Source organism: Ornithorhynchus anatinus, chromosome 3, assembly GCF_004115215.2.
Source record: "Ornithorhynchus anatinus isolate Pmale09 chromosome 3, mOrnAna1.pri.v4, whole genome shotgun sequence".
NCBI lineage: Eukaryota > Metazoa > Chordata > Mammalia > Monotremata > Ornithorhynchidae > Ornithorhynchus > Ornithorhynchus anatinus.
This window is the reverse complement of record NC_041730.1, coordinates 44,681,561-44,700,374: the sequence shown is the minus strand read 5'-3', so window position 1 is coordinate 44,700,374 and position 18,814 is coordinate 44,681,561. Positions and strand designations below refer to the sequence as shown.

At 42.4% G+C, this 18,814-nt stretch overlaps 1 non-coding gene across 1 annotated transcript; it reads right to left on the bottom strand.

The window, feature by feature from the left end:
* Window positions 1–254: 254 nt before the first annotated feature.
* LOC114810817 lies at window positions 255–392 on the bottom strand. Its single transcript, XR_003758508.1, has one exon. It is a non-coding gene; the product is annotated as a small nucleolar RNA SNORA7 (small nucleolar RNA).
* Between the last annotated feature and the right edge of the window lie 18,422 nt (window positions 393–18,814).

Below are 18,814 nucleotides of genomic sequence, written 5' to 3'. Positions count from 1 at the left end.
AAAGCCAGTGGTAGAATTCCAATACCTTAGCAATTCTTGTCTTATGCCGTCGAGTCATCTCCGACCCATAACGACGCCAAGGACACATCTCTCCCAGAACGCCCCACCTCCCTCTACAGTCGTTCTGGTAGTGGATCCGTAGAGTTTCCTTGGTAAAAATACAAGAAATACATTGCCTCCTTCCACGCAGTCACCTTGAGTCTCCACCCTCCACTCTCTCCCTTGCCAGTGCTACCCAGCGCTGGTGAGTTGCGACTTGTAGCAAATTGCCTTCCACTCACTAGCCACTGCCCAAGCTAGGAATGGAATGGGTATGCCTCTACTTAACTCTCCCTCCTGTAGTTGAGACTAGTAAAGTACTGGAAACTCTCCAGGTGCGACCCTGAGAGGGGACCTCTAACAATACTTACTGATTTATTTGGGAGTGGAGTTAGTTTTTTCTGTATCACAAGCCTTTCCTTGAGTCCACCATTCACTGAGCTAAGAGGATTGCAGAATGGTTGCTATCTCCTATGCTCCTACCACGATGGCCAGACTGCTTTCAATATTCAAATTCTGATCACAATTTAAAACAAGATTTTGGCTCTCACACACCAACTTTTAGCTCGATGCAATAAATTGGGTAAATCAACACAATGATTTATGTATTCAAAAGGAAACGTTTTTTAGCTGTCTTAGAAACGTGCACTTTGATTCATTTATATCTACCAGGAAAATAATTACTGTAATTTATAAGGCTCGGAGTGACATTTCATTTGTTAGACTGATTTACCGTAAATTGGCTTGTTCCCAGATAATAAAGCAGCATTTAGCAATATGAAACTAAAATAAATTAATCAAGCAATCTAAGATTGAGTTGCTACCCTACAATTTTGTTTTGTCTTTTTACAAAATGAAAATATTATAGCCATCATGTTCAATAATGGAAAATGATTCTTTCGCTTCAGAGAAAGAAATAACATGTCAAAACTTCGCAAGGGTCCCAACAGCACAGCAATGCCCATCATTTTTAGAGAAGCATGTTCGTTGCTCTTTACTTGACTAGTACAACAGAGCTTAAAATCTGGGAACAAAAGAAGCACACTGCAGTCCACACAATTGTCTAAAGGCTGAAAACCCTCAAGAAAATGTCAGTGGCTGGCAGCATTAAAAAGACATCAATTCACTCTGCAAATTATAAGCTGATGCATACCAACACTTGCTGATTTTAATATATTTCAAAGGAAATTGTCTATGCAAGGGGAATAAAGCATAATAGAGTGAACCACGGGTTTTTCATCATCCGTATTTATTGGCTTGCAGTGATTAAAAAAAAACAAGTAATTAAATCTCTCTGTACCTCTGCAGAGCTTTGAGTAAAACAGTTACCTAAGAGCATAGGAAGGGGGAAGACTTACTCTCCTGTGTTTTGAGAGAAAGGACACTTTCCTGCTGTGCTCAAATGTTCCCTTCCTGCAGACTCCACCTCTGGGGCTATCACCCATTTTGAAAAAGGGTATTTTTTTTAAATGGTATTTGTTAAGTGCTTACTCTCTGCCAGTCACTGCACTAAACACTGGGGTAGATACAAACTAATCAGGTTGGACACAGTCCATGCCCCATATGGGACTCCCAGTCTTAATCCTCATTTCATAGAAAAAGGTAACTGAGGTATAGAAAGGTTAAATGACTTGCCCAAGGTCACACAGCAGACAAATGGCAGAACTGGGATTAGAGCCCAAGTCCTTCGGATTTCCAGGCCACTGTTCTATCCAATAGGCCAGGCTATTCTGGTGGGGAGAGCTATTGTCCACTATTGAGAAACAGAAGGATGGAGTGAAGCCCAGGACTGCAACTGGGTCATCATCAGTTCTGTGGCATTTTAATCTAAACAGGAGTGCAAATCTGAATCCGGATCATATGTAGTTTAGAATCCAATGGGAAAGGCGGGAAAGGCCATTATTTTTATCCACTGTGTGTTTGGCAGCAATGGGACAAAACAAGCACTCGAAGAGAAAAGAGTATGTACAAAGGAAAAGTAAATCCCAATGTCTTTGGAACACTTTTTCCAAATGTTAATTTTGACATTTAATAATTCTGAGTATTTTCCTGCTGGATCACACCCCAGAGATTTTTCAAATCACTTTATGGACACTAATTTGTTTCCAAATTAGAAACTAACTTAGTTTCATTAAAACTAGACTGCAAAGGGATAAACCATCATATGATAACTTAGCTGATAGGGAGAAAAAAAAATCCCTGGAATCCTGACCCTGGTTTTCTGCTCTAATTCCTGGTGAGAATCTGATTTGAGATGTATTTTTCATCTTTTTCTTTCTAGTATCTCCTTTAAATTATATCAAGAAGCACAGATTAGTTTAGATGAATAATCCAATCAATGGATCTTTTAGGTGAACTCAGCCTGACAGCAGGAGAACCTATTACATTCACTAGATTGTAAACTCCTTGAAGGTAGTGATCATATCTACCACCTCTATTGTGCTCTCCCAAGTGCATAGTACATACAGTGTTCTGCTCAGAGGGTTAAATGCCATTGATTGATTGATTGATTGATGATGTTGGGAAGTATCTTCTCATCTGTTGTCTGAGTTTCTCTGAAATGCATAGATGCTTTAACTTATTTTTTTTTTCCATTCTGACTACCAACTAATCTTTATTGACTATTCCCGATGGCATGGCCAATCTAAGACAATTTATGAAATTCAGAGAAGACACCATTGTTTCGCTCAAAGAGCTTATGCTGTAGTTTATGAATTGGCTGATACTTTCTTCATCCTGATTTAGCCAGGACAATCCTGGATTCTTGTGTGCCCCTCCGGGCAACTTTGTGGTCTGGAATTGGAATGGTTCTGGGAAGGCCACTTTTCCTTATTTTAAATTTGTGGATGCTGGGAACATCTATCAGTCAATCAAAGGTATCGCAAGTATTTACTGTGTGCAGAGTGCTGTACTAAGCTCCTGGGAGAATATAATACAATCAAGTAAATAAACACAGTGCCCTACCACAAGGAGCTTATGAGGGATTTGTACCGTGGATGTCCCAGAATGGTATGGGTTTTGATCTTACACTGCCCTCTTCTTTTATCCTGGTCAGCAAGAGAAAAGGAGAAGGCACTCGAATCTGAGATAGTGTTCCCTCCCCAGCCTACTGGTAAATTTGCTTCCCTCATATTAATCAGCTCTCACTAACTACCTATCTTCCTTATCTTACGCACTGTAACAGCTTCACCTCCCCAACAAAACACTGTTAGAATATGTACATCCTAGAGAATGAACATCTTCTTTGCCCCTATTACTTAGACCCAACTGGTATCACACTCCCTATCACAAAATCACCCCTCCTGATTTCTTCCCCTCCAGTAGTTTCACACATTTCATCACAGGCAATTCCACTTGGTAGACAAAAGGCTTATCACTTTCCTCCAATGCTTCTGCTTTAGAGTCACACTCTCAGCTTGAACCAATGTATAAATTAAGCAATATAAATTGACTTCAGAATGATTTTCTATTAATAGCCCAGGAGAACTGAAAAATACAGTCTTAAATTCAATAACTGGCTCACTGATATATCACCACCTTGAAATACTTCCCATGTTAATCTCCAGTTTCTGGATTTTCTTGACATAGGCTTCTTCTACCCAAAAGCCCTTAAGTTCCATAAGCATTTATTTGAAGTAGCCTTGACTGTCCCAACATCTCTGCCACACAAGAGGAAATATACATTTCCAAATGTCCCAAAAATTAAACAAGGGAAAAATATAAGACAAAGCAACAGTGCAGGATAATCACCATGTTTTGGGGTTTTTTTATAATAATAATAATTATGGTATTTGTTAAATGTTACTATGTGCCATGCACTGTAGTATGTGCTGGAGCAGATAGAAGCAAATCGTGTTGGACACAGTCCCTTTTTCCACGTGGGGCTCACAGTCTCAATCCCCCATTTTACAGATGAGGCACAGAAAAGTTAAGTGACTCACCCAAGTCACACAGCAGATGAGGGGCCGAACCAGGGGTTAGAACCCAGGTCCTCTAGTGAAAAGCAGGAGATCTGAATACATAACCTCACTGAGCTTCAGATTACTCATCTATAAATGGAAACATTCTCCTGTGAATGAATGCCTTACTGTGGAGTTCGTGTATGATGATGAAGCTTAGAGCTGTGCTATACAGGGTTACCCATGAAGGAAAGGTCTAAGCCGAAGCATCAGACAAAGTCAATTCCCCTGTGCTGGGAGGTAGTGGCATGGGAAAGAGTCAATGGCAGATGATCAAGCTACCAAAGACAATGGCAGAGACTCAGGTTTTTTGACTCAGTATTTGAAGAAAAAGAAATAGAAACAAAGGATTAATGAGATAACTCTTGTGAAAGCATTTGCAAAGTTTCAAAAGCAGTGTAGTCAAGGTAGCATTGTAAAATATGTTTCTGCATTTAGCTGAAAATGAAAGTTTCAGCTCTGAAATTTCAGGGAAGCAGTGTGGCCTGGGGGAAAGAGCATGAACCTGGGAGTCAGAGAACCTGGGTTCTTACCTTGGTTTTACCATTTACCTGCCGTTTGTGACAAATCACACACAAATCACTGAACTTTTCTGTTTCCTATCTCGTAAAATGGGGATGAAATACCCGGTTTCCCTTAGATTGTAAACCCTATGTGGGACCGGGGTAGAGTCCCACCGGATTATCTTGTAATTACCCCAGAGAGTTTAGACCATAGTGATCACTTGTCAAAAAACCTTAATTATTGTTATTCTTACCCCAGCATTTAGTCTAGTGCTTGGCACATTATAAATGCTTAACAAATACCACGATTATTATTCTTCTTCCCTCTGTCTGCCGCGAAACTTCAAGTATCATGCTGGGAGCCCTCAACATATTTGAAAAGAGGTTTATTCTCAAGGGGCCTGATCTTTTTTTCTGTTTTCTGAACGAGAGGAAGAAAAAGATGGGAGATTTATATTTCAGTTTCTCTGGATCCAGGTAGGGTATCTGAATTTCTGCCTTCATTATTTATCCCAAGCAGATATTTATCCAGCTGGAATTCACTGGGTTGCTCAAGTCTTCACTTTGTTTTGGCTAGAAGGATGTGACTGCTAGCCTAAACACTATCTCCTTTGCAGCACGGCAAAAAGAGTTTGTCTTCTTCCCTTTCACCTCTGTACCAAATCCCAGGGATAAACTTAACTGCACAGGTGTCAGATGAAGAGATCATTCCTTAAATACCTTTTAGAGAAAAAGCTGCTTTATTTGTCAAATGAAAAAATTCTTGGAATTAAGACACATTTTGTCAAACAACACCGAAAATCCCCAAAGAATCCACTGACATCTCTGATTTATTCTAGCTAAGATGTGCAGCACCCTAATGTTACAACTGCTAATGAATGTCAAGGCATTGCTAATTTATTCAGAATAGAAATTACTCATTGGAGTTCATTATATTGTGCTTTAGCTCCACTTTGCCCAAGGCTGACCACCTGCTGGTCACCACTAGCTGATTGCTAATATATTATTTGCTTTGGTTTATTAAAGTGATTTCTTGGTCCCCCTGATATGACATGTTGTATTTGTTCTCACTAAAAGTGATCCTTTTACAATTTGCCTTGTGGCATCAGCTGGGAAGGCTGCAGTGGATTGTTGAAGGCAGTCTGGGAGCCAAAATAAGAGTGCAGCATGGGGATATGTAATAATGTCCCAATACTTATCAATCAATCGATCAATTAATCAACAGAGAAAGAGCAGGGCCTGATCAATAGAACACGGGTTTGGGATTTAGGAGGATCTGGTTCTAATCCCAGCTCTGCCATTTGTCTGCTGTGTAAGCTTGGGTAAATCACTTCACTTCTCTGGGCCTCGGTTCCCTCATTTGTAAAATGGGGATTAAGACTGTGAGACCCATGTGGGATGTGGACTTTGTACAGCTGGATTAGTTTTTATCTCCCCCTGCGCTTAGAACAGTGCTTGACACATAACACTTAACAAATACCATATTATTATGATGATTATTACTATTACCACTTATAGGGATCAGTGAAAAAGGAAGTTCTCCTAATTTGAATCTCCCTCAATAACTCTCTGCAGCAGATAAAAAATGGCATCAAAATACTTAATTTGCTTCCCTTAATGTCAGAGTTATATTGAAATCTGTGGCATTTGAAGGACAGCAAAAACAAGCCACTGGCAAATGGAAGATAAGGGAAAAGTGCACAAGGGGGATGTAGCTTTTGGTCATTGGCCTCCACATAGGTAAACAATATCATGACTCCCCAGTCAAAAACGAATCTGTCAGGGTCTGAGAGAGAAGGGAGAAGAGAGGAGTAGATATCTGATGGTGCCCAATGTCACCCAGCCATGCTCCTAAGCCGATATTATGCCCAGCTAAAGTTATCAATCACTGATATTTATTGAGCACTTACTGTGATTAAACAAACCCTCATAAGACTTTTACAGTCTTGCAGCCCCATTGGACAGTCAGTCAATTGTCTTTATTGGACATCTACCATGCGCAAAGCAATGTAATAAGAGCTTGGGAGGGTAAAATATAACAATATAATAAACTTGTGTCCTGCCCGGCACTGACAAATTGATCTGTTTGATCACTTGTGGTTGATAGCACTGATGATAATGATTTTGGTTTTTGCTAAGCAATTAGTTTGTGCCAAGCACTGTGCTAAATACTAGGGTAGATAAAATAAAATCAGATCAGAGTTTGTTCCTGTCCCAAATGGGGCTTACACTTTTAGGGAAAGGAATAAAACACGTAATTAATCTCAGTTTTAGAAGAGAAAAGTGAGGCACAGCAGGGAAGCTAAATGACTTGCCTAGTAGAAAGAGCATAGGCATATGAATCAGGAGACCTGGGTTTGAATCTCAGCTCTCCCACTTGGATGCTGGGTGACCTAGGCAAAGTCACTTAACTTTACTGTCCTTAGGTTCCTCCTCTAAACTAGGGAAAAAAATACCTGCTCACCCTTAGACTGTGAGTCCCTTGAGGGGCAGAAACTGTATCTGATTATAATAACCATATTGAAGGTATTTATTAAACATTTACTATGTGCCAAGCACTGTTCTAAGCACTAAGGTAGATACAAGGTCACCAGGTTGTCCCATGTTGGGCTCACAGTCCTAATCCCCGTTTTACAGATGAGAGAACTGAGGCATAGAGAAGTTAAATGACTTGTCCAAGGTCACACAGCAGACAGGTGGCAGAAGGGGGATTAGAACCCATGACCTTCAGACTCCCAAGCCTGTGCTCTATTATCTTGTATCTATGTCAACACTCATTATAGTGTTTGGCACATAATGTTAAACAAATATTATTGCTGCTGTTATTATCAGGAAAGAAGAAGAAAAACCTTAATTTGAATTTACTATATATTTTGAAAAAGTGCTAGTTTATCTGTTCAAGAGCAAATTATTTGAATCAATTTCTAAAACGAACTAAAAAAGTTTCCTAGGTAGTATTTAAAATGATTCCCTTTAAAAATGTAATCTAGTAAAACATTTAAAGAGAATTGTGCAAAACAGGTTCCAAATTTAGTCAAAGAGAACAGTGAGCTCCAATCCAATTGACATTATCAGCAGCGAACTGCCAGATCCAGAATAAGGCCCTGAGCCTGTGACGTGGGAGTCAAAAATGTGATACATGATCACATTATCAGACAACAAATAAGTTGTCAGTGATTTTGCCTTAGCATTAAATAACCTTTAGTGATTCTGCCTTAGTATCACATATACTTTAGGAGAGGTTACCTGATCTGATTGCTTAAGGGTGATATGAAATGAATTTTTTCAGGATGCATGAATGAAAATTGAGTGTGGAAAAGAATCCAAGGTGGGAAGCTACTGAAGCTGGCTGGGAGAGAAGAAAAGGCCCATAATATTAATAATAAAATAATAATAATAATAGTGGTATTTGTTAAGTGTTTATTATATACCAAGCAATGTTCTAAGTTCTAGGGTAGATTCAAGGTAATCAGGTGGTTCCATGTGGGGCTCACAGTCTTAATCCTCATTTTCCAGATGAGGTAACTGAGACACAGAGAAGTTAAGTGTCTTGTCCAAGCTCACACAGCAGACAAGTGCAGAGCCAGTATTAGAACCCATGTCCTCTGACTCCCAATCCCGTGCTCTTGCCACTAAGCCATGCTGCTTCTCAAATCAACAAATGGCAACTTATGCAGAGGTACAGTTAAGTGCAGGAGAACGTTTACCTTGAATTCTAATAAACTGATATAATCCCCATACCGTGTCTGTTGTTATATGTTCATACTCCTCCTAGATTACTCATATAGGGAACTGGTGACCTTAAAACAGGTAGCAATGTGATCAAGTCAATCCAGGTTAGCCTTATATGAAAGACAGAAGAACCCAGTCCATCTTCTAGCGGATATTCACATCTGAGACGATACATACACAACCCTCAAGAGGAGAGGACCCTGGGAAGACTGTTTTAAAACTGTAATCAAGATGAAAATTCACATCTCTTATCGAGACCTTGAAGTCAACTGCAAATGGTTCGAGCTACACTGTCTGCTGTTTTCAAGTCTTTTCAGAGCGCACATAAATGTTGAGTACTGCAATTCCGTGGCATCTATGAACTGCATCTGCAAATATGTAAATGAGGGCCATGATCTGCTGGCTTGGGTTCAGAATGACAAACAGTAATTGATGAAATACAGAACCATCAAACAGGCAGAATCATTAGCAATAACGAAGCAATTTGGCTTTTTGGTTTCTTTATGATCCCCAAGCAATACCGCAAGCTTACAGCTATTTATATCTTTTATAAAATCTCAACACCACTTTGTAGGCTCCTGTCTTTTCCATTGCAGAGTTTTCAGTCAGTTTACTTGTAACAAATGCTATCACCATTACTCATTTTGGGTAGAATGCTTTTGGAGAATGAGAGAATGTTTTTCTGACAATGTGGGTTGTCTGCTGTGTGACCTTGGGAAAGTCACTTCACTTCTCTGTGCTTCAGCTCATTTGAAAAATGGGGTTGAAGACTGTGAGCTCCATGGGGCACAGAGACTGTGTCCAACATGATTTGCTTGTATTCACCCCATTGCTTAATACAGTGCCTGGCACAGAGTAAGCACCCAACAAATAAGTCAATTATTATTATTTCTGTTAGAACATGATTATATTGCATGAACAGGCGTGCATGAGCATTGAGTTATTTCTGGCAAAGGTGCTATTCAAGAATGTAACCCCTAGGTTATAGGGCAAATTGACTGCAATATTCCTTTGTGAATTTAGACTGTCCCCATGGAGGATGGGTATATGAGAAATTATGTGTATGTGTATTGCCCATGACTTTACCAGAAAAAGAGAAGATAGAGCACTACTACTAATCATAGTAATAATAATAAATATGACTACTGCATCAGCCTCTTCACTCACCTCTCTGCCCCTTTTTTTTAATGCTATTGGTTAAGCACTTACTATATGCCAGGCACTATACTAAGCACTGGGATTGATACAAGCTAATCAGGTTGGACACAGTCCCTGTCCCATATAGGGCTCATAGGCTTAATCCCCATTTTACAGATGAGGTCACTGAGGCACAGAGAAGTTAAGTGACTTGGACAAGGTCATACAGCAGACAAATGACGGGGCGGGATTAGAACACAGGTCCTACTGCCTCTCCCCACTCCAGTCCTTATTTTGCTCTGCTGCCCGGATCATTTTTCTAAAAAAAAAATGTTCAGCCTAGATCTCCCCACTCCTCAAGATCATCCAGGGTGTGCCCACCCACTTCTGGATCAAACAGAAACTCCTTACTATTGACTTTAAAGCACTCACTCAGCTCTCCCCTACCTATTTTACCTCACCGATTTCCTTCTACAACCCAGCCCACAAACTTCACTCCTCTAATGCCAACCTACCCTACTCACTGTACCTCAATCTCATCTATCCCTCCTCCAACCCCTTGCCCACGTCATCCCTCTAGCATGGAACTCCCTGCCACTTTATACACAACAGACCACCACTCTCCCCACCTGCAAAGCCTTATTAAAATCACATCTCCTTCAAGGGGCTCTCCCTGACTAAGCTTTCATTTCCCTTGCTCCTTCTCCCTTCTGCATCACCTAAGCACTTGTTATTCACCCCACCATTACCCCCCCCCCCCAATACATTTGAACATATCTGTGGGCAGGGAAAGTATCTATCAACTCTGCTGTACTGTACTCTCCCAAGTGCTTACCACACTTCCCTGCACACAGTAAGGGCTCAACAAACGTGATTGATTGATAATAATGATTGTGTTATTTGTTAAATCCTTACTATGTGCCAAGAACTGTACTAAGTGCTGAGGTAGATATGGTATGACTGTCCCACATGGGGCTCACAATCTAAGAAGATGGGTTTGAATCCCCATTTCACAGAATAGGAAACTGAGGGACAGGGAAGTTTAATAACTTGCTCAAAGTCCCAAAGCAGGTAAGTGATGAAGGTAGGATTAGAACTCAGGTCCTCTGCCTCCCAGGTCCACACTCTTTCTCCTTGGCCACATTTCACGAAAACCCACAAACCACACCCGATCACCCAAAAATCCCCTGCTAAGGGCTGGGGGAGCCCTCACAGGCCAGGCCTGGAGGGTGGGAGGAGACCCGTCTGCCCAGGACCTGAGAGTCAGCAGGGAGCTGGCGACTTAGTCATCTCTTCTCTCCAGCCTCCCCCTTGCTGCCCGTGGTCCGTAGGAGGGCATGGTCCACGAAGTAGGCCTGCTTCTTTCATAATAATAATAATAATAATAATGTTGGTATTTGTTAAGCGCTTACTATGTGCCGAGCACTGTTCTAAGTGCTGGGGTAGACATAGGGGAATCAGGTTGTCCCACGTGGGGCTCACAGTCTTAATCCCCATTTTACAGATGAGGGAACTGAGGCACAGAGAAGTTAAGTGACTTGCCCACAGTCACACAGCCGACAAGTGGCAGAGCTGGGATTCGAACTCATGAGCCCTGACTCCAAAGCCCATGCTCTTTCCACTGAGCCACGCTGCTTCATTTAACCCACTGCCTGGCTAAAAACCTCACTGTTCCCCGTTTGTGCCTAACTGCCCCCATCAAGCTGGATTTTTGGGGATCGCCACCGTGCATGAGGGATTCTGACAGTCTTACGATCTCAAAGTTCCCACATCCCATCAGCTACCTTTCCTGGGGGACTACTTTTCTTTTGAGAATAATCTTTGAAGGCTGATAGTCTGTGAACCACTTCTGGTATTGATGTGTTGGTGACCACAGAAGAAAGGGCACCCAAGCATAAATATTTTCCCACAGGATGGCCCATTAATCAGTCAATGAGTATTTATTGAGCCCCATGGGGCAAACGATTTAAGTTAATGATGGGGACATTCACTGCCTTCTTGAAAGAACCAGAGATTTAATTTACTCTTTTTCATTATCAAGAAATGTTGACATGGAAAAAAAAAAGAGATAAATCAGAGGGAAAAAAACAGAATTCGGGCAGAACTCACAAAAATCATGTTGAGTTTGCCCTCTTCTGGTCCTATGTAGCTCTGCTCTTATCTAGCCAGAGCATTGATGTTTTGCCCAAACCGGGATTCTTCATCAGCAGGTGATAATAAATCATTGTTTTGTGTCATTAGAAACATCAGTGACCCCAGAAACAACAAGGCAATAAAAAAGGCCGGGCAGACAATCAACAATCACAGCTAGAGATAAGACAGAATCACTAAGCAAATGGAGAGACAGAGACCAAAATACCCAGCTCACAGTTGTAACTTCCAAGACGGCTTCCCAATTAAAATAGATTTAAAGGTAATTTAAAAAGTGATTGCATTTGTTTTAATTTTGTCTGATGTACTTCATAAAATTAGCACTCAGAGTGGCAGCTGAAATGTCATTGGATTGCAGTCCCAGTTTTAATTGTTCATTTCTACTGGTTTCGTTAGGGTAAAATCACTCCGGTCAGTCAAAAGTTAAAGTTTGGGTTGTAGTTTTTCACCCTGTGCACAACTTCTTTACTTTGTGTCAACTAATGTAACTGATTGTGATGATCTCAGAAGACCTAAATGAAACTCTTCTCATTTCCTCCTGAATAGGTCTCTGAGAGATAACCTCAGGAGTCTCAGTAGGAGCCATGAACAACCGCATAGAAATAACTGTAATATTAATAATAACAATAGTATTTGTCAAATGTTTACTATATGCCAAGCACTGTACTAAGCTCTGAGGAGAATACAAGATATTAGGGGGATAGCGTGGCCTAGTGGAAAGAGCACAGGCTTGAGAGTCAGAGGACCTGAGTTCTAATCCTGATTCCTCCACTTGTCTGTTATGTGATCTTAGGTAAGTCACTTAACTTCTCTGTGCCTCAGTTTCCTCATCTATAAAATGAGGATTGAGACTATGAGGCCCATGTAGGACAAGGGACAGTGTCCAACCCGATTTGCTTATATCTAACCCAGTGATTACACAGTGCCTGGCACACAGTAACAATTTCCTATTAAGGCATTTATAATGACAGTCATCTAGCTGGATAGAGTGTGATGTGATGTTGGAAAAAAACCTGTGTGCATATATGGGGCACCAGTCAAGTCGGATATCCTATAACATCAGTTTTCCTTCATCAGGAGCATAATCCCTGCATCTCCACAATTCTTTGAATTCTATAGGTAAAGTTCTCCTCTATTGAGGGGGGAGGAGTGTGGGCCAGCTACTTTGAAAGGGAAGGGCTTGAGCAATATTTCTCAATACCACTCTGCCTCCTGCTGCTGGGATTGTTAATTTTACAAAGGAATTTCTAGGCTGGTATTGTAAGCATTTAGGGGATTCAGATCTAACCCACTAAACCTAAAACAGTAGGCAGATTGGGCCCTTATATTTGGGGTTTGTCCCATTTAAAACAGACCTTTTGGCCACTTCACGCTGGCTTTGAGGCCAGGGTGTTCTAGTCCTCCTTTCAGTGCACAGTCAAAGTAGAACACGGTCTAATAATGCATTTATGGATTACTGAATGCAGAGCACTGCACTAGATTTTTGGGAGAGTATAATGCAACATAATAAGCAGACACATTTCCTGCCCATCATAAGCTTACAGTCAAGATGGGGAGACAGACACAATTTTTGGAAGAGCCTCATTTTACATAGAGCCTGTCGCTTCAGTGGTTATGGAGTCTTCTTCTCTGACCGGGATTTGCTCTTGATTGCTTCAGGTGATCCCTTTAGACAGTCAGCCCGCTGTGGGCAGATAACATATCTGCCCACTCAAGTTAGCAGTGTAGCGGGGGAGATAGTTGATTCTTTCAGTTCGCCTTGGTCACTCCCATCAAGAAAACTTGTGGCCACAACAGAAACAAGTTGGTGACAACTAAGAACTATTTAACGAAAGGTTTGGGTGACAGGAAGGCCAGAAGAGGAGGGCGGGTCTATCTTATGCTCTTGAGTCGTCTCCAACCTATAGCGACTCCATGGCCATATCTCTCCTAGACCGCCCCACCTCCATTTGCAATCATTCTAGTAGTGTATCCATACAGTTTTCTTGGTAAAAATACAGAAGTGGTTTACCATCGTCTTCTTCTGCATAGTAAACTTGAGGTTCCGCACTCGACTCTCTCCCACGTCACTGCTGCCCGGCTCAGGTGAGTTTTGACTTGTAGCAGATTGCTTTCCACTCGCTAGCCACTTCCCAAACTAGGGATGGAATGGTTAGGCCTCTGCTTGACTCTCCCTCCCGTAGCTGAAACTGGTAGAGTACTGGAAACTCTCCAAGTGTGATCCTGAGGAGAGGAGGGCCGGTAGGGAAATACATATATGTGTGTGTGTGTGTGAATTGTGAAAAGAAAAGTCTCCTCCTGTTGTCAGAGGACTGGAGGAAACTGATGATTGGATAGAGAAGCACCTAAGAAAGGTACAGTCCTCTAGACTATAAGCTCGCTATGGGCAGGTAATGTGTCTGCTAATTCTCTAGACTGCAAACTTTCTGTGAGCAGGGAGTGTGCCAGTAATACTGTTGTGTTTCACTTCCCCAAACGTTTAGTACAGTGTACTGCACATAGTAGGCACTCAATAAATATCATTGATTGATTGGGAAGTGTTGGAGGAAAGGTTAGCACATTACTTAGTATAGTGTTTTGTGTACAGCACTCAATAAATACAACCAAATGATTAAATGAAATGTTGGGGGGGGGGGGTTGGAAGGCTTACTTTGGGAGAGAAGTTTATTCCCAGGAGTTGACAGTGCTCTGCACATAGTAAGTGCTCAATAAATAAAATTGAATGAATTAATTTAAGAACAGGCAGTTCTATTTAGTTCTATTATTTGTAGTAGTCTTTTGCTTAGGGAGATGACCATTTGGGACTATTAAATCATTTCACGAGTATAAAGTACTGATTCTTTTATTGGCAGGTCTTTTAGAGTTGCAAATGCTTTCTAGAGATGAAAAGAAAAACATCATCTCAAATTGAATCTCATGCCTCAAGAATTATGGAAGAGCCTCTTGATTCACTTCCTCAAAGGTAGAAGGAGGGGCAAAGAAGGAAACTGCTACAAATACTGAAAAGAAGATGGAGGGGCTATTTCCACTCAGTTTTCAGTGCTGTTTTGCATGTTAGTTTGGATAGTAGTTGAGAGTGTGACTAACGACCCACTGCTTTTCTCTTTAGGAATCGGTTTTCCCATTTGTAAGCTTTGTGGGAAAAGTTCTCTTCCTCTCAACTGTAGTCTTGTTGTGGACAGGGAACGTGTCTGCCAGCTTTTTGTATTCTACTCTTCCAAGTATTTAGTGCAGTGCTCTGCACATGGTAAGCGCTCAGTACTGTTGATGATGTAATTTAGATCCTTCACGTTTCAACATTTTGTGGCTCCCTTCCCTACAGATCAGGATTTTAATTCTTCTGGCAAAGCTTCTTTCTGTGAATATTGTGTTTGTAAATATTGGCTACTTGCTTTATAATGTAGCCCAAGATACTCAATTACACAGAACCATTTCTGGTGGTTTGGGGGTTAATTTTATCTTGGCCAGAATGATTTATGATCCTTACTGGGCTCTTCAGGAAGCTGAATAAATATTCAATTCATTCGATCATATTTATTGAGCATTTACTGTGTGCAGAGCACTGTACTAAGCACTTATATAATTAGAAGAGCAGCGTATTTCAGTGGAAAGTGCACCGGCCTGGGAATCAGAGGACGTGGATTCTAATTCCGGCTCCGCCACTTGTCTGCTGTGTGACCTTAGGCAAGTCACTTCATTTCTCTATGCCTCAATTCCCTCATCTGGAAAATGGGAATTGAGAGTGTGAGCCCCACGTGGGACAACCTGATCACCTTGTATCTACCTCAGTGCTTAAAATAGTACTTGGCACATTGTGAGCGCTTAACAAATACCCCATTATCATTATTATTATTAAATATGGGGGGAGAGGGCAACAGCCATTGCTGTTTCCCCTAATTATAATTGTGGTGTCTGTTAAGCACTTACTATGCGTCAAGCACTGTGCTAAGCGCTGGGGTGGATACAAGCAAATCGGGTGGGATACAGTCCCTGTCCCACGTAGGGCTCACCGTCTCCATCCCCATTTTACAGATGAGGGAACTGAGGCCCAGAGAAGTGAAGTGACTTGTCCGAGGTCACACAACAGACAGGTCCCCCTCTCCTGCCTACGCAGGGAAAGGAGAAGCCTCTGTCCCCCACAGTAACAATTTGGGAACGGATTAAACCTGGGTAAAAATAAAAAACAAAGCAAAAACAAGATTAATTCTAATGTCCCCATCGTTTCCCTTCCCACCAGTTAAGCCTCGTTTAGCAACCGGGAGGAAACACTTGACAGCTCCTTGTGGTGCCCCGTTCTGAAGCAGCGTGACTTAGTTGAAAGAGCCTGGGTTTGGGAGTCAGAGGTTGTGAGTTCTAATCCCGCCTCTGCCACTTGTCTGCTGTGTGACCTTGGGCAAGTCACTTAACTTCTCTGGGCCTCAGTTCCCTCATCTGTAAAATGGGGATTAAGACTGGGAGCCCCACATGGGACAACCTCAATACCTCATAACTACCCCAGTGCTTAGACGGGTGCTTGGCACATAGTAATAATGATAATAACGATGGTATTTGTTAAGCGCTTACTATGTGCAAAGCACTGTTCTAAGCACTGGGGGGCGGGGGGAGATAAAAGGGGATCAGGTTGTCCCACGTGGAGCTCAGTCTTCATCTCCATTTTCCAGCTGAGGGAACTGAGGCCAAGAGAAGTGAAGTGACTTGCTCATAGTCACACAGCTGACAAGTGGCGGAGCCGGGATTAGAACCCATGACCTCTGAGTCCCAAGCCCGGTTCCCTCATCTGTAAAATGGGAATGAAGACTGTGAGCCCTATGTGGGACAACCTGATTACTCTGTATCTACCCCAAGCTTGGCACATAGTAAGCGCTTAACAAATACCATCATCATTATTATTATTATTATTATTAGAGAAGCAGCGTGGCTCAGTGGAAAGAGCACGGTCTTGGGAGTCAGAAGTCATGGATTCAAATCACACACAACCGCTTGTCAGCTGTGTGATTTGGGCAAGTCACTTAACTTCTCTGTGCCTCAGTGACCTCATCTGTAAAATGGGGATTAAGACTGCGAGCCTCATGTGGGACAACCTGATCACCTTGCATCCTCTCCAGCGCTGAGAACAGTGCTTTGCACATAGTAAGCACTTAAGAAATACTGTGCTCGAAAAGAGAATGGAACTAAAAAAAAGCCGTGAGGATTGGAACCCAAGGTGGTGACGCAAGCAGGAAAAGTAACACTCAGAGACAGTGCTGGAGAGATCAGAAAAGGGAGGAATATGAACTAGTGCCCATTCACCCCTGGAGAGGTACGAGTGACACAGCGGCCCCTCTCTCCAGTTTGGCTGTGCCTTTATTTACAACATATAGGAAAACTAGCCAAATCACAAAAGAACTTGGACAAGTGTGTTTTCTTCAATGACAAAAGACACTCTTCAAGCAGGCCTGATCTGTTTTGGGTAAGAAGCAATCTCTAGTTCCCTGGAATTTGCGGGTGAGGTATACATCCCACCTGAAATGGGTGACTCCCTGAGACAAATAAACAGTCATTTAGATCAAGGGCTGCTATGCTCAGAATGCTGTTCCAAAAGAAATACCATTATTATTATTATTGTTATTGTTATTGTTATTATTATTCCCCGAGCTTGGAGCAGTAGGCCACGTCCCTGACAGAGGCAGGCCTGCCCTCCATCTGCCCTCCCTTCCAGATGTAAAATGGGGATGGAGACTGCGAGCCCTATGTGGGACAGCCTTGTAAAGCTTGGCACACAGTAAACGTTTAACAAACACCATTATTATTATCATTATTTTTATTATTTTTAATTTTATGATTCTTCCCGAGCTTGGAGCAGTAGGTGGGACCGGCCCACGTCCCTCACAGAGGCAGACCCGCCCTCTGTCTGCCCCCCTTCCAGATGTAATATGGGGATGGAGACTGTGAGCCCTATGTGGGGCCACCCTGTAAAGCTTCGCACATAGTAGAGGCTTAAAAAACAACATTATTGTTGTTATTTGTATTATATTATGATTGTTATTCCCGAGCTTGAAGCAGTAGATGAGACCAGGCCACATCCCTGACAGAGGCAGGCCCGCCCTCTGTCTGCCCCCTTTCCAGATGTAAAACGGGGATGGAGACTGTAAGCCCTATGTGGGACAACCCTGTAAAGCTTGGCACATAGTAAAGGCTTAAAAAATACCATCATTATCATTATTTTTATTATGATTATTATTATTCTTCCCCGAACTTGGAGCAGTAGGTGGGACCGGCCCACGCCCCTGACAGAGGCAGGGCCGCCCTCTGTCTGCCCCCCTTCCAGATGTAAAATGGGGATGGAGACTGTGAGCCCTATGTTGGGCCACCCTGTAAAGCTTGGCACATAGTAAAGGCTTAACAAACACCATCATAATAATTATTTTATTATTATTATTATTATTATTATTATTATTATTATTCCCGAGCTTAGAGCAGTAGGGGGGGGCCGGCCCACGTCCCTGACAGAGGCAGGCCCGCCCTCCATCTGCCCCCCTTCCAGATGTAAAATGGGGATGAAGACTGTGAGCCTTAAGTGGGACAACCCTGTAAAGCTTGGCAATAGTAAAGGCTTAACAAACACCATCATTTTTATGATTTTTATTATGATTATTATTCTCGAGTTTGGAGCAGTAGGCGGGGCCGGCCCACGTCCCTGACAGAAGGAGACCCGCCCTCTGCCCCCCTTGCAGATGTAAAACGGGGATGAAGACTGTGAGCCCTGTGTAGGCCCACCCTGTAAAGCTGGGCACATAGTAAAGGCTTAACAAACACCATCATTATTATGATTTTTATTATGATTATTATTCTCGAGTTTGGAGCAGTAGGCGGGGCCGGCCCACGTCCCTGACAGAGGCAGGCCCGCCCTCCATCTGCCCCCCTTCCAGATGTAAAATGGGGACGAAGACTGTGAGCCTTAAGTGGGACAACCCTGTAAAGCTTGGCAATAGTAAAGGCTTAACAAACACCATCATTATTATGATTTTTATTATGATTATTATTCTCGAGCTTGGAGCAGTAGGCGGGACCGGCCCACGTCCCTGACAGAGGGAGACCCGCCCTCTGCCCCCCTTGCAGATGTAAAACGGGGATGAAGACTGTGAGCCCTGTGTGGGCCCACCCTGTAAAGCTGGGCACATAGTAAAGGCTTAACAAACACCATCATCATCATCATTTTTATTATGATTCATTGTGATGATTGTTATTCTCGAGTTTGGAGCAGTAGGCGGGGCCGGCCCACGCCCCTGACAGAGGCAGGCTTGTCCTTCATCT